Genomic DNA, 16,093 nt, shown 5'->3' with positions numbered 1-16,093 from the left:
CGTTTGTAGAGGAAATAGTAAGCTGTAATCTCCATGACCTCCTGATACTGTCTATAGGGAACAACAGCACATTGAAACCCTCACTTTTGTCACAACTTCAACCATGGTTCAGTATATGCTGGGAAAGAACCCACACACTACGTCGGGATTAGTTATTGAAATTTCCTCTGGGGTAGTTCATTTGGAGGTCAGGTGAACTCACTCCCCAAATTCCCTTTAAGGGTGAAGGCAAACATCAGCAAGTCCAGCCCAGGGTTTCACTTGCTACTGCATTAAGCCTAGTGTGTAAACAGTATTGGCAACCTTACTGGCAGCAGTGTGGAGTAGTGGTTAGGGCTCTGGACTCTTGACCGGAGGGTCGTGGGTTCAATCCCCGGTGGGGGCACTGCTGTTGTACCCTTGAGCAAGGTACTTTACCTAGATTGCTCCAGTAAAAAACCCAACTGTATGAATGGGTAATTGTATGTAAAATAATGTGATATCTGTATAATGTAATATCTTGTAACAATTGTAAGTCGCCCTGGATAAGGGCGTCTGCTAAGAAATAAATAATAATAATAAAGCTGATCATGCACACCCAAAGAGCCTGAAGGAAATTTCCAGCCAAGCCCTGTAATAAGGAAGAAACTCATCTTACACAAACACTGAAAATGAATAAAGTCCAAGCCAATAAAATGTATATCGTAAATGACATGATTCCTCATCTTATCTTAAACGATCCGGATCCATGTAATGTGTGTTCCCATAATGGGGGTATTCTCCAGCTTATTAAATTGGTATTTTGCATAGAAATTAGACTTTGGATCCTTCTTTACTTAGCTGGGATACTTCGCCATTTCTTTTTTATTATTCCGTACAAATACTGGTCATCTAAAAGAAAGCACCGAGTGCAAGGTTTGGCCGCAATGCAACTATTGTCTGACAGTCTGTGTCAGTTTCTTAATATCTAGAGCCGGCACTCCAAAAGGGACGGCCCCAATATTGAGATTTCATTTTTCTATAAATCTAGAATTATCTGGCTTTCAGGAAAAAACAGACTTCCTCATATTGTTTTAATCAATTGTACCAGCCCCATCTTTTCTACATGTGTAGCAAGGTAAGGCACATTTAGAGAAAAATGATTGAAATTCAAGCCACAAAACCTGGAGCCAAACAATTAAAAAGACATTTGAAGATATTAAGTCATGTATTTAACAACACATTTAAGTCACGTATTTAACAACACACTGTATTTGACAATACAGTGTGTCACTTCATATTATAGAACTGATAAACAGGCAGTGTGGTCATGGCCACACTTGCCCCATATTGCCATTCCGCTAGTACTTGCATTCTCATTATAAGGCAGTTTTGGGCCCAGTCACAAGTGCATTACCAGCCCAAAACCAATTCAAAGAAGAAAAAAAAAAAAAGTTTCCTTGTATTTTCATTTTCTTGCTCTTTTAAAACTCGTGAAACTCTTCTGTTCTGTTATTGGTCTGCACTTCATTGTTTCTGAGGAGTTCTCGTCATTGTTTGGTTGATGTCCATGTCTTTTATTTTTTTATTTTTTCTTCTCCGTTACATTGTGCTTGTTGTAGCGAGAGAGATAATGGCGCCGGGTTGTTTCTTAGGAACATGTATATTACAGGAATATATTTTTTGCACATACCAACGTATGTACATGGATATATATTTTTTCAATATAGCCTTCTGTTTCCACGTCAACATAAAATACACATTTATTATTCTTTAGATAAAAAGTGCTTCTGTTTCCTACCTTCCATTGAGGACTTTTAGTCAACATCCCTTTGTGCCCTATATTTGAATTAGCGTAGTTATGATTACACTCTACCATTTAGGACTTTATTAACCTCAATTAAACCACTCAAATTAAGTAATGTATTTTTCTGTATTAAGTGGACCAGGTCTGCACTCGCATAACAAGGATACAGCTACATGTCTCGTTGGGGGGGCATTTGAATAAAAATTAATGCAACAAGGGCATTTTGAGGCCTTTTTGAGAAGAACACATCATTAATAATAAAGCAGAATAAAATAACCTTAGTTGTTTGTATTTATATTTTTCATATATAATTTTCCCCTAGCTAAAAGTTATTAAATGAGTCCCTCTGTGAGGTAAGCTTTGTATAATCTTAGGCCAGTTTGAACATCTTTGGACTTTAACTTCATAACTGGGTGTACCCAGTCATTCAAGATATGATCATGTTCAACAGTCTTTCAACCTATTAGGGCTATCACTAGTTTCGATACATTACCATTTCAATAAATTGAACATTCCCCTTATATTCTATTCATAACCATATGGAATATAAAGGCATTCAGAGCCTGCATTTTCAGGATACAAATAGTAAAAACCAGCAGGACTATACAAGAATAATTTAATAGAAAAATAAGATAATAAAAAAAGGAATTCAATAAAAATATGATCTTGTGTCTATCAAGATTTAAATCTTTATAAAACACAATAAAACTAGAAATGGCTGATATCATTATAAAACTTTACTAAAGTGTTACTGTCTGAGTGAAAACGTAACAGTGTACCCCGAGACAAAAAGCCCTCTAAATAACATTTTGAGAATATAAGGCTTTAATAAAGGAGAAGCAAGTTCTTTTACCTTTTTAGGAAGATCCTGAGGGTGGTTTTGTGAATCGTTTTTGAAGCCTGCTTTTCAGTAGCCTCCAAGCGTTAGCGTCTCTCCCTTACAGTCCTTGGTTTGGTGACTCTCTGTAAATGAGGAAGCCACTTAAGCACTCATCCTTTCTTTATGGCAGGACTTTGCCCCCAATGACTGGAAGCAATCTGTCTTCACCATGACAACAGGCCGGGCAATAATCAGCAGCCCAACAAGTTAAAGCCCATCAGTAACAGGGGGAAGTGTTACGTATGTGGGTCGTCACTGAATAATCATGAGTCAGACACAAAGCATTGCTGTTGACACGCCACACTGGCACACAGATGCTGTTAGCGTGCCAGCAATGGTAGCCCTAGTGTTTTAGCCCAAAGCTAAAAATAAAAGTTTGTGATGGTCCTGGCTGAGCAGAGCCTTCACAGGCACCATCTTAAAGTTGAGTGGTTCTGTAGTAGTTAATCCTACAGAGCGGACGCTTTCCTCCTTGATGTCAACAAAGCGCCCCTCTGTGTAGCATGGCAGTGCAGTCGCCTTGAGCTGTAGCGCTGACGCCTTTTGAGCTGCACAGAGCCTCCCTGGGCGCGCCCCCCAGCAAATCTGGACCTCCTGATCCAGCCTAACTGCTCAATTGGTTGCCTAGCAACGCATCTCCTGTTACGCATCAGAGCTGCATACATCCGCGCAAGAACCAGGGACAGGGTTCTCCCTGTCACACCATCTTTGACCCATTTAAATAAAACACACTGTGACGGAGAGAGAAGAAATCTGCACTGCAAATCTTCCGACCGGCCAGAAAGTATTTCATATTACACTACTAATAACACAACCGTTTTTCATCACTGAGGCATGGTCTACAATTTGCAGTTATAGGTGCAACAATTACCTTTTATTCAATAGAAATCATGCTTTGTTGTTCTGTTAACTGCACGTTTATTATGAGCTAAACGGGAAACATTGTAATGGGCCTAGCAACACATCTGAGTGATAAGGGCTGGGAAACAGTACTGAATTCATCTGGGCACAGAGTTCCATACATTTAAACCAGACCAGCAATTCGAAACCTGGGGGAAGCAGACCAGTGGTTGAGGTCCTCAGGGTCAAAAGGAGAGTAGGGAGTCACAAGTACCCTTACTGAACACTCCCCACACCCCCTGGAACCTCACTTAAAGTACTGGGTGGGCTCCAGTTAGCTAACAATTAGACTCCCCCATTTCGAAAGTATGAAAAACAAGTTTAGCTTACACCCTAAACATGTAATAGCCTTTGGTCTTTCAGTCATAAGAGATGAAAAACAATGTGGCACTCCTTTTTATTATACCTCTAAATCAATTAAGTTGTAAATAACATTCACAGTGGAGCACTTTAGTGTTGCAATCTATTTGAGACTAGAAAACTGAAACTGGCATTTGAGAAGCTCATTTAATCCTAGTGTATTATGCCTCTACATGTCCTTGTAGAAATCAGTACACCCAGCCTTGTGACAGGCACATCAAAATGAATTCTCTTTTATTAACTTTTCCCACTTTTAATATAAATGTAAACACACCAGAATGAAGTGGGATACGATGATCTATTGTATTGTACTGTGATGTTGTAGCTATGCTGTATTTCTACCTTACAGTATTTTGGTGGTAGTACTTGCAGTATAAAGCCATTTTAAATGCACATTTGACATACGAGTAACAGTCTCCATTTCTCTGTGTCACCATTTCAATCTCTCCAGAGATGCAAATCTAACTATCTGTATAGAATCGTTGATAGCCTACTGTATAGAAGGCTGTTAGGCAAGAAACAGACAGACAGCACAACTTGCTTTCAGGGAAGGAACAGTAATTAACTTTTCATTGAGACAGGAACTGTGTTTAAAAACTGAGCCTATTTCTAAAAGGTACGTCGGAAATTATTTAGTTGAAATGTGTATATTTTGTGACAACTGTAAGTTGCCCTGGGTAAAGGCGTCGGCTAAGAAATAATAATAATAATAATAATAATAATAATAATAATAATAAATAATTTAATGAAATCAGGTTAACATTACTATTGCAGGCATTACTGTAGATTGATTATGGTTTCTGAGTATATGAGACGTCGGGAGCTACACACCAACCATTTAATTACTGGAAGTAAAAAGTATTGTGGGAAAGCACATCGGTCATCAATACCAAATGAATATTATTTATTTATGTATGTATTCATTCATTCATTCATTCATGTGCAGCTTTGAAATAAAAATGTGTTTTAATCTAATTGATCTATTTGTTTTTACATGGAACATCTTACATTTATACTCGTTTAAGTGTTTAAATGGAGAATAGGGTTCTATTGTATTTAGAGTTGGATATCTCATACAGAGGCACCTTAACTTGTTGTGAATTGGCACTCCGTTTAGCCCATACTGCGAGGTATATACAGTGTGTTACAAGGTGTATGCTAATTAGAAGATTAGTCCACTGCAGTGTAATGTCCAACACACCGCCATTTAGTGAATGAGGCCCTAAGTATTGCAGTGACTGTGTAAATCATCATCTGGAAACCTGTAACTTTATTGGACAATAAGGTTACCTTTGTGACCCCACCATTAACAAAGGGGAAAGCGCTGATGTAAAGCTTAAATTGAAAGAAAGATGTTGGTTAATTGGAATAATTAACCCAAGAGAGAATGAGTGTGGGACCTTGTTAACAAATACTGGAAACGAAATGGACAGTGTTTGTAACTATGAAGAAGTATCAGGTTAAAAGGATGCAAAGTTGAGCATCTTGCTGAAAGGACCCTGCCTGTGCTTTCAAAAGAAGACGCTTGATCTACAAAGACAAGGGGACCAGTGAAAGTGGACTGGAGGCAACAAAACTTTCTCAGCCTTTTGTGTTCCGTCTTAGAGCAGCTGTGGATTTGTGTTCAAGCTGCTGGCCTGCGACCTTGGATACAATAACAATCTCACAGACTCCTGCTGGTGACTGCAGTTTAAAAAGTGAAGATACAGAGATGCACAGACAACCTCACGACTGTTCCTCACGCCACTGTTTAAGGACCTGTTCCTCAAGATGTTAAACTAATTGATTTCTCATTGATTGTTTGATTTAACCATTTTATTTATTTCCATTGATTGATGCCATTCAGTAACATTTTGAACACCATACCGGTAACTTCTTTATTCATCTAGTTATTCTGTATTTAATAAACTGCATTACTTTACCAAAGTTGTTATATATTGTTACTGATACACCTTCATCATATATTTGAAGTTCTGAAGTATTGGGTCTGGGTTAACTAAGAGACATAGTTAATCGTAATTATCTACATTTGTCTTACCTCTTGGACAAGGGATGCTGTATTAACATTATCATCCGGGGCCATATTGTTGGGTTCACAGGTAATTTGAGAGTACCATACTGCTTTGCTCAAACTTGGTGGATGATGGTCATAAGGAAATATCCACATGGGTATATGGGATCTGACCGAGGCTGGAAGCGCAGGTCTGTTTACAGCCAAGAGCTACAATATAACCACACACTGACACTAGCCATTATTAACTCTATAATAATAACCTTGATATCGAAGCTTAAATGCAAGTTTTGAATAGTCATTGTTTTAATTGTAGTGCTGGAACGTACATACTGCAGTGTTTTTTAGCTTTGAATATTCTTAGCAAACTTTCAGGATTTCAAACGAGAGAGCAAAGGTGTAAACGCAGCCCATGTTTGCAAGTAAATATCTTAAAAGTCTATAAAAGTCCAGTGAAAGTGAGTAATGATGATAAAAGGTTGTGTTTAAAATAACAGAATGGAGACAGAAAGACTGTACAATGCAACAACATCCGAGGTCAGGAACCACTTCATTGAAATTTGCCTCCACAGATTAAACTATTTTTCATTCAATGAATCACTGTTTTCAGGAAAAGACATGCTGTATATAATAATTGCTCTATATGCTTAAACAAATACGGTTAAATGAGGCGAGTAAAAAAAACTATCATATATAAATTACCTACTGTAATTTAGCATTCACCTGTAAAACCTGAACCGAGTTCTCCACAAACCTTGTGTGTTGGTTTTTGATATACAGCTCAATTTCTAATTGACACATGAATATTGTGTTTAATATAATACTCATGTGCCATGTAGAATCGTGCAGCTGGGATACACCTGCTAATGTGGCTCCATGGTGATAATCTCGGAAGGTGTGGTACACTCTGTGGTGCCCTAGCAAATAAATGATGTCTCGACCCCAAGGTCAGTTTAAACCAGAAAGGCAACAGCCTGGTAACGTTGCATTTCTTAGGAGGAAGACGGACATTTGGAGACTCACGTATCCAGCTTCCTGTAGCTAGCTACCCAGTAAGTGTACCGGGCAGTGTTGTGTGATACACTGTCGTGACGGATTCTGTCCCGTCGGTGAGATGAGATAAGGTTAAAAGCAGACGAACCTGGCTCTGTTGAATAGTGGTTCAGACTCCTGTGGTGTGCGTGATTGCTGGTTCGCACCCAGCCTCCACTCTGTTATGAAAGTTTGCAAGATTTGTTTGGATTCTTGCTTTTGAATAATATAGTGTTCTCAATGCATCGGTTATTGTTGATTCAATCACAATGGACAGAACCCCCTGCTGTCTGATTGACTGACAGGGTTTATATAAATGGCAATCACTTACAGCAAATTGAGCATACCTCCGGAACTACTTTCAGCAGCTTGCTCACTTAATGGCTTCACTTAAGAAATGTTGCTAATTGCCTCTAGGATTTGACCATGCCTTGTATTGTCTACAGTCAATCTAGCCCCTTGCACAAGGCCTGCTAACTGGCACTGACATGATATGTTCCTTAGCTGCATTCACAGGGCCCGTCTTTCCCACTTACAGCAGGTTTAAGGATAATTAACACATTTTTAAGTAGAACGTTTTGTTTAGGCCCAGGTCAAGTGCTTGTTAGATAGCAGAAAACAAACTTCTTTAGTCCTCTGTCTACCAGTTTCCAGATATATTATGTGTTACCGCATTTAGTTTTAAGGGTCTGAGCGAGGAAAAACGGGCATTAAAATCCTCACCCACAGTCGTTGTGTAGGCGATACATATGTACTTATGCCTACCTCCACTACCCCCCCTAACAGAGCAAACCCATAAGAAATCTCTTTCTAATGTTGCGGCACCTAATATTGATTTCCATTACCTGTGATGACAAAGCGCTGTTGTTACCAAATCAGTTAGAACCGCCCTTTATCTTGCGTGCCATTTTTTTGACTAATAACTTAACTGCTGCTCATTGTTGTGTAATCAAGCATTACACCTTAGTTAAAGTCAGAAGGCTAGTGTAAAGGCAGCTTTTGTACCGGTGAACTGGGAGCAGTATGATCTAGTTGAAGAAGACAGTGGTACATGGGGTCTGTATGGCAGTGGACTGGTGATGTCTCATTCAATAAAATTACTTTGAGACTTTTGATAATTTCATTGAATCCTGCAGGATTGCCGTTAACCTGACAGTTAATAAACGTTTACAGCGTCTAAGCATCTAATTGATAATCACCTTGGATATGCTTAGATAGTCATCTGTAAATCCTGCCAGTCACCTGACGAATAGGCAATAAACTCATAAACACAAACTACCACTCTAGTTTCTCGCACGGCAGCAAACTGATCAGCAGGAAGTACCTCAGTGGACTTAATGATCATCAGTGTAGAAATCTGACTGGATTGTTAAACCATGACTTCAGCAAAGCCTTTTTCCACCAGAGCTGTAAAGTACTCAGTGTCATGAGAAAACTTTTTTTCTTAGAGAGACGGAGCTCTACCAGCTCATAAGCCTGAACTGACAAAGCCTGGACATCAGCACTGTCGCTGTCACTGCAAAATGGGTTCGGATATGGGCTTGCTCAGACTAACGGCACGATACACACATTGCAAATAGTGGCTATTCACACATAAATCAGAAGAACATAATAGGAGATCATTCATCTAATCTTGTCCGGTTCCTAGTGGCTGATTGATCTTAAAGGATCACAGTGATTCTGCCTCAACAACATGACTAGGTAGCCCATTCCATACCCTCACCACTCTCTGTATGAAGTGTCTCCTTCCCTCTGTCCTAAGTCTATCTCCACTTAATTCTCAACTGTGTCCTCTGGTCCTGGTTAGTCAGGGTTAACTATGTTAACTCCTTTTAAGTGTTTAAAGACTTCAGTCATGTCCCTCCTAATCTTTCTTTATTCCAGACTAAATAGATTCAGTTCTTTCAGTCTGTCTTCGTAGCTCAGTCCTTCATCATGATTGGTACAAGCTTACCACTTATTACCACTAATAATTTGTACTTTAAACATTTGGATGGTCTTTGTCACACAGCACATTGTCCTTTGAAATGCAATTATTGTTATTATTATTATTATTATTATTAGATATGTAATTTTACATAATAGGCTACATAATATATTAATAAAATTATCAGAAAAAGGCTTACAATTCATATATATATATATATATATATATATATATATATATATATATATATATATATATATATATATATGCAATCTGAAGAAGGCAAAGCCAAAAAAATAGATTATAATTTGGGCTTCTGATTTTCGGTTTTAACCGATAAAACCCTCCCGATACAAAAAAATAAATAAATCTGTGGAAATGGTTAATCAATTCACATGACTTTACCCTTTAACCATTAAAAAATAAAACCTACTACAAAAATAATAATAAATACGGTTTACCAATGCTGCTGGCCAATGTCCCGACTTTCTGACTTGCAGATATGACAGTGGTTCTGGAAAGATTTAATAAACCAATTAGTGTGCCTCAAGACACTCTCACAATGACAAGTCGCTTTTGAAAAGACTGAATAAACCATTTTAATTTAAATTTGATGACTGAGTTATCAGGTTCCAAAACAGTACTGTATCCGTTGTGAACAAATTGCTATTGGTGCCAAGGTGTTCTTTTAAGTAAAGTTCATGTTCCTTTAGCCGAGGCATTTACAATGGGAAAAATCTGTTTCACCACAAGGGTGTTCCCTTAGGTGAAGTGTTCTTTTAGGAGGTGTTCCTATACGCGGAGACTACTGTATAGTGATGTATAGTGAGTAAACTCCGGGACTCCAACATTTTGTAACTTTCACGAAATCCCAACAATAACATTTTTCAACGAAAAATAAAAGATATTACTGTGCAACTCTGAGCCTGAAGCCCTTCATGATTAGCTCTGCTCCATATTGCTTTTAGCAGAAGGTCCTTACCTCTCGCTCACTCGGTCCCATGACTTTGCATCTCTGAGCCTGAAGCCCTGTATGATTAGCTCTGCTCCATATTGCTTTTAGCAGAAGGTCCTTACCTCTCGTTCACTCGGTCCCATGACTGTGCATCTCTGAGCCTGAAGCCCTGCATGATTAGCTCTGCTCCATATTGCTTTTAGCAGAAGGTCCTTACCTCTCGCTCACTCGGTCCCATGACTGTGCATCTCTGAGCCTGAAGCCCTGCATGATTAGCTCTGCTCCATATTGCTTTTAGCAGAAGGTCCTTACCTCTCGCTCACTCGGTCCCATGACTGTGCATCTCTGAGCCTGAAGCCCTTCATGATTAGCTCTGCTCCATATTGCTTTTAGCAGAAGGTCCTTACCTCTCGCTCACTCGGTCCCATGACTCTGCATCTCTGAGCCTGAAGCCCTGCATGATTAGCTCTGCTCCATATTGCTTTTAGCAGAAGGTCCTAACCTCTCGCTCACTCAGTCCCATGACTGTGCATCTCCGAGCCTGAAGCCCTGCATGATTAGCTCTGCTCCATATTGCTTTTAGCAGAAGGTCCTTACCTCTCGCTCACTCGGTCCCATGACTCTGCATCTCTGAGCCTGAAGCCCTGCATGATTAGCTCTGCTCCATATTGCTTTTAGCAGAAGGTCCTTACCTCTCGTTCACTCGGTCCCATGACTGTGCATCTCTGAGCCTGAAGCCCTGTATGATTAGCTCTGCTCCATATTGCTTTTAGCAGAAGGTCCTTACCTCTCGTTCACTCGGTCCCATGACTGTGCATCTCTGAGCCTGAAGCCCTGCATGATTAGCTCTGCTCCATATTGCTTTTAGCAGAAGGTCCTTACCTCTCGCTCACTCGGTCCCATGACTGTGCATCTCTGAGCCTGAAGCCCTGCATGATTAGCTCTGCTCCATATTGCTTTTAGCAGAAGGTCCTTACCTCTCGCTCACTCGGTCCCATGACTGTGCATCTCTGAGCCTGAAGCCCTTCATGATTAGCTCTGCTCCATATTGCTTTTAGCAGAAGGTCCTTACCTCTCGCTCACTCGGTCCCATGACTCTGCATCTCTGAGCCTGAAGCCCTGCATGATTAGCTCTGCTCCATATTGCTTTTAGCAGAAGGTCCTAACCTCTCGCTCACTCAGTCCCATGACTGTGCATCTCCGAGCCTGAAGCCCTGCATGATTAGCTCTGCTCCATATTGCTTTTAGCAGAAGGTCCTTGCCTCTCGCTCACTCTGACCCATGACTGTGCCGCTGTCATTCCCTCTCTCGCAGTCTTTCACTTCCTCTCTCTACATCATTGTGATTGAGGTCACTCACTCCTGCTGTGTAATCCCATTGAGGGAAGATAGCCTCTGTCATGGTGTGCATTTCTCATGAAGCACAGGCAAGGCAGGATTAACGTCGGTGGCAGACAGGTTCAACAGACCAGTGCACTTTTGCCCTGAATGAGAAAAAACTGTGAACCAGTGCTAAAATGTAACCCATGATCAGGGTTGAGGGTCATTTCCTGTTTTTCAATTCCAATTCCATTTCCTTTTTAAAATGAATTCCCAATTCCAATTCCCTTTTAATCAATTCTAAACACATCATTGATCAAAATTTCATGAGCAGTATTCTGTTAAAATGAGCTTCTCACAGTGGCAACACATTACTTCAATTGAAGTCACTTGTTAGTCATTTAAATTGACTTCAAATGAAAGCAGTTGAACAATCACAACAATTATGTCTCTAAAATATCAATTCAATTTCCTTCGAAGGAATTGGAAATGGAATTGACCCTGCCCATGATGTCATCCTAAAAGGATAGCATTTCGATAGCAATAGATTGTATCGAACTGTTCCTTTTTTCTAAAAACAAAAGTTCTTTCTCAACGTGATTGTGTTCATTCATGCACTAAAGTTCCAGCTGATCATTATATTTTACCTTGTCTGCTGTGCATTGTTTTGATAAGCTATTAAAATACACTTAGTTGCACTTTGGAAACAGTAATAAGCATATTAAAAAATGCTGAATTTTGACTTTCCTTGTAGTATTTTTAACCCTATTCCAAATTGTATTGTAAATTTCAATTAGCTATCTATGGATCAAGAGCCTTCTGTTGCTTAGTCCTGGACTAACCTATGCAGTTCATATTGTGTAAAACGAAGTCAAGAAACAGGAGAAGATTGGGAGGATTTTGTTGCTGCATTACAGCACAGGGAATGTTGGAACCCTTATTAGGTAACTTGCACATCAGTGCGAGCTGGAGAGATCTGACAGCCTGCAATCCTAACTGGGACTGAGTCCCAGTTATCCCATTAAGTGCCATTGTCCTCATTTGAGGACAGGCTACTTTGTAATGTTTGGAGCATTTTGGACTGGCATCTACCCGTTCTCTTTAACTATATCATTATAACTTACTCTTATTTTGTTAACCACAAAACTTAAGTCTAAATGTACAAGTAGCTGTTAATTCTGCAAAAATAGCCCTTCAGGTGCCTGTATGACACTTCAATACAAAACAAGAAACTAAAGCCTTAAAATGATACATTTCTTGGTGTTTTCCTACCCACAGTGATGATAAAGCTCCATGTTGGGCTTCATGGCGTAAAATGTCACTGGTCTCAAAATAGGACGCAGCTGTTTGTAGCCAAAACGAAGGATTTCATTTTTTTTTCTGTGAAGAAATATTGCTGTAGAATGTATCAGATTACATAAATACACCTTGTATTCTGATTTTAACATTTGATTTGGTACTTAATGGGATCAAATCGATTTGATTACCATATGCTGTTCATGGAATCAAGAAGTCTGATTTCAAATCACTTTCATGCCAGTCCCTGTGGCCGATGGAAAAGGCATTTGACTGAACCAAGAACAGCAATAGGTATTATCTCATAACACATGCTTATGCCTGACCTTTCAATGCTGTGTCCGTAGTGTGTTGTTTCCATTAAAATACATACACTGTGTGATTATCCTTTGACAAATGATTTACAAAATAATGAAACCAGTTTGGATATATTTTTAAAGGCAATATGGATTATTTCCTTTGACCTGGGGAGGGCTCAGGGTGGTACAGCAGTTGCAGCCTACAAATAAAAACTGTAACTGTTTGAAGTAACATTTAGAAACATACTGTATATAGACCACTTTTTATGTTCCAGTCTTAAATTCAGAACAAATGTGGACAATGATTCAGAGACAGCAAACTGATCTGATGACTGAGTTATTGGCTAGAATATAGTAACAGGTGAACTGGTCTGGAGCCAAACTTCAGCGACTGGTTTACAAGATGAGAGGTGTGAAGAATTTCACTGAGACTGAAGTGATGAGGGAACTAGAGCTGTGTTGAGTGGGGCAGAACCCTGCCTGGAAAGAAGACCCATGGTGTTGATAAGAACATGTTAGTGTGACAGAAGACATTCAGGTTCAAATCAGGGCGCTTTGGTGTTTTTTTTTTTAGCACACAAAATACCATAATACAGCACTTGCTTTTTAGTTGAATGTATTTATTTTGCGCCGACTCTGGTTCTGTATTTATTTTGAGCTGACTCAGGTAAAGGTGGAGGTTTTGTTGCTTCGTGAGATAATATTTAATTGATTTGCTGTTCCTGACCAGCTGAAACACAGCCTGACTTGAGTGTTTCAGGGGCATCTAAGATGGCAAGCAGACAAGCTGGTGCTGATCATGTCTCACACCCGCCTTGTCGGGACTGGCAGTGGAGCTCTAGAGGCAAGTCATATTTGTACAGTATTTTGTGCCTTTGAAACATGACCATCATGGTTGAATAGTTGTGTAAGCCGCATCATGAAAAGACATTAGTGAAATATTCAGGCAGAGTAACTACAAAATGAAAAACCTTCACCTCGGTAGCTTGTGTACATCACTTTGCAAAATTCTGTTTAGCCAGGTTTTCTCATGCACAGTCACAATTTTCAATTATATCTCACACATATTACAGATTACAATATTGCACAAAGTGGATTGGATTGGTACTATCAAAACTTTAAAAGCGTCAATAAAACCTGTTTAGCAGCTAGCATTCAGGCTTGGACAACCTGCAAATATTTGTTGCATAAATCTTTGACTCATTTCAAAATGTATAAACAGATAAAATGTGAAGCTTTTCACATTGTGCACTGCATTTTATAGAACATTTTATAGTCTGTTGTAATAGGGCTATTCTTTTTGGTTGGAACTAAAACCTGGAATGGAGTTTACTGTTAAGTTTGTCTGAATGGTTTGCTGTGTTTGAGGCCACTGTTTAAGGGACAGTGCAAGGTAAGGTGGAAAGGAGGCAGTCATTGCAACTTAAGCCATTACATGTTTCACTATGTTTTCATGGATTAAAGAAAGCATTTACAAATACATCTGAGAGGGAGCTGAGAATCAGTGGTACAGATACCTTGGCTCCCAACATAAGGTATGTATGGGACAATGGGAATGCACCACAGATATTGTGGTGCTGCAGGTTGAGAATGCAGCAATATTCATTGAAAACAGAGTAAAACATGAAGCACAAACAGCGTACACACACAGAGCATATTTTAAATTGAAATCAGCTGATTTGTATATGATTTTTACATTTTTGTATATTTCTTTTTTTTGTTTTGTTTTTTTCATAGATTTTTTTAAAATTCTTATTAAATAATAAACAGTTAATTAAACAAAATAGGCACTACATTACCGAATTGCGGTAAAACATGAAATGGCTCAAACTGCTATGCACCCCAAGGGAAAATTAAAACTTGACATTTTAACAGGATTTTAAAAATGTGTGTAACTTTGGTTTATCAGTTTTGTCATTTGTTAAAAACTAATGAAACAAACAAACAAAAAGAAAGTGGTTAGAAGGCAAGAGCAGAGGGCAGGGGAATGGTGACTCTGCCAATCTGAACATTCAGCCGCGGCTGGTGATATGGCAATCAGCTAAGAGTTAGAACAGTCACCCTGGGTCCCCAGCAGCGATATACACTCTTAGACAAGGTTTATATCATTGTGTAGTGTAGACAACACAATGTTGACTTTGGAACATTACAGTAAAGAGATTTTTAATGGACCTATATATTCCTGGGACCAGTTTAACCAGCTTCTCTACCAGAACTAAGTCTCCTGAACCAGCTGAAAACCAGTAAACCACCTGCTCAGGTCTACTGGAAGTTCCATCAGGGTAGTCTGAATGAGCAGACCACATGCTGTATAAATAAAACCGATAATGGAAGTACTAAAAAAGACTTGGTAACGCTTCTTTACACAGAGTGGTGAGGATACCTAGCCATGGCGTTGATGCAGAATCATTGGGATCCATTAAGACCCGACTTGACAACGTTTTGAGATCAAGCATCCATAACGTTTCTTATGTCACTTGTAAAGACCCTTCCTTATGTTTGCAATCATTCGGAGTGGCTCTGTTTTTTTTCAGTGTTGTGTTTCACTCAGTTTTCTCTATAGATCTCTACCTGGATTTCACGGCTGCTTAGAAAGTCCTAGTTACCGTCTTATTGCATACTTCCTCATTCCAGACAAATCGTGGCATTTGGTTCAGGGGTCATGGTCTCACATGGTTATTCAGGAATTAGGAAGTGCATTGAACTTGGAGGCAACTAAGAATCATCAAGCAAGCTCAAAGGCAGGTATTGTTAGTGCTAGAGAAAAATGACCAAGTCTCAATACTGAAGCAACAGAACTCGGATCCACTCAAACATCATCAAAAACAACAGAGATGTAAAATCCCAATTAAAACTGCCTTTGAACCGGTAGTTTTGAGTTACAAATCGGTTGTGTAAATTCACACCTGAAGGGGAGGAAAAGCTTCAGTTATTTTGCACTCCTATAGTTACTATGCTTAGAAGAATGCTCAGACGGGATCTGGTTCAGTCCACAATTAAAAGTAATCTGCTCCATCTCTAACAGGACATGGCTAAAACCACGATTGACAAGGAAACATGGGTAGACCAGTAGAGAACCACACTTCCTTTCCTTCTCTGCCAAGACTGGAATAAACCCAGGGGGCAACAAGGTGGACAATTACCAGAACAGAGTCTCGGTAGAGAATTCAGGACAATGGAAATACAGGAAAAAAGAAACACACAAGTAATTCTGTAAGGAATCACAATAAACCCCACACCTAACTACCAGAATCCCAGTGATAGACCTCAACAGGATTATAAAGGCTCTATATATGGATTATATTTCCTCACGGAACTAAACAGTAAAATATAAAAATATAACATTTTC

General features: G+C 39.3%; 1 protein-coding gene across 1 annotated transcript in view; it reads right to left on the bottom strand.

The window, feature by feature from the left end:
* Nucleotides 1-2,704, bottom strand: part of LOC117423655 (unconventional myosin-VIIa) — a 40,899-nt gene extending 38,195 nt beyond the window's left edge. The window contains exon 1 of the mRNA XM_058990063.1: nucleotides 2,619-2,704. The gene's annotated coding sequence lies outside the window, so the exon portion shown is untranslated. The remainder of the gene's footprint in view (nucleotides 1-2,618) is intronic.
* Nucleotides 2,705-16,093: the final 13,389 nt, after the last annotated feature.

Source organism: Acipenser ruthenus, chromosome 17 (assembly GCF_902713425.1).
Source record: "Acipenser ruthenus chromosome 17, fAciRut3.2 maternal haplotype, whole genome shotgun sequence".
Taxonomy (NCBI): domain Eukaryota; kingdom Metazoa; phylum Chordata; class Actinopteri; order Acipenseriformes; family Acipenseridae; genus Acipenser; species Acipenser ruthenus.
This window is presented reverse-complemented; position numbering and strand designations above follow the sequence as displayed.